Source organism: Phytophthora infestans, genomic scaffold (assembly GCF_000142945.1).
Source record: "Phytophthora infestans T30-4 supercont1.1 genomic scaffold, whole genome shotgun sequence".
Lineage (NCBI taxonomy): Eukaryota > Oomycota > Peronosporomycetes > Peronosporales > Peronosporaceae > Phytophthora > Phytophthora infestans.
Window position 1 is genome coordinate 6359485 of NW_003303758.1, and position 1205 is coordinate 6360689.

Consider the following 1205-nt stretch of genomic DNA (forward strand, 5'->3'; position numbering starts at 1 on the left):
CCCTTAACGCATTTAGCAAGAGGCTAGATACCTACACAATTTAGTTGTAATGGTACGTGACTTATACATCGACTGTTCAATCTGTTCTGAACACAAATAAAAAAGATTGACCGGTCAGTTTAATGTGAAAATGGTGCTGTTGATAATAAACTGACTGGCCAATTTATTTAGAGCGTGCTTAAAACAACAGATTAGTCTGTTTTGAACTGATTGACCCGTCAGTCTATTCTAGTAACCGATATATTCAGAGTAGACTGAGGGGTCAGACTATTCTAAATAGTCTGAAAGGTCAGTCTATTCTGCTCATCAATATAGTCAGAATAGACTGACCAGTCAGACTATTTTGAACTTCGACAAGACTAAAACAGACTGACTGGTCTGACTATTCTAAATAAATTGATCGGTCAGTCTATTCTGAATAAACGTATATTAAAATAAATTGACTGGTCAATCTATTCTGCATATTCGTTCAGATTGGTGTGACCACTCATTGTTCTCACTCTCGTTTAGGCAAAATCAATCCCCAAGCAGTGATTCGCGATGGCGCGTACTGAGACTCCCATTCGAGAGCGGATAGCAAAACTTAAAACATGGCGAGATCACTCCGATTGGAGCGCAGGCAAAGCCGCTAAGGAGCTAAATGTGCTGAAGCCGACGCTTCTATCATGAAAGAAAACATATTGGCATAAACTCGATACTTATGAGCCTGGGGACGCCAAGCGCGAAAAGGGAGGCGGGCGTAAGCACAGGATGGAAACGTACGAATGGGCAGTTATTGAGTATTGTGATACCTGCGCTCGCGAAGATGGAAAGGTGAAGAGGGAAGATGTGTTTGACTACTGTAGCAGAATAGAGCAGTTTGCTCTTAAAACAGACAGTGCGCAGAGTTCATGGGTCTCGCGAATCCTAGTACGCTACTACAAGCGAGCTGGTCCAAGTATCCAGCGAAGTACAGAGGATGCGTCTTCCGAGGGAGCTACAAACAATGGAGTCGCTAACGTGGCATCGGTCGAGGCGCCTGTGGGGCCTGTGGGGGATCAGAATGATGCTGGCACTGTAAAGGGTGATGATGACACTATAGAGGGTGACACTGCCGTTGTAGAGGAATGTGGTGTAGCAAGCGGCGGAGGTACTGTAATTCAGGAACGCTATAGTGTGGGGAGGCAGATAATAACCGGAAGTACTGCAGTGGAAACTACCGTGCT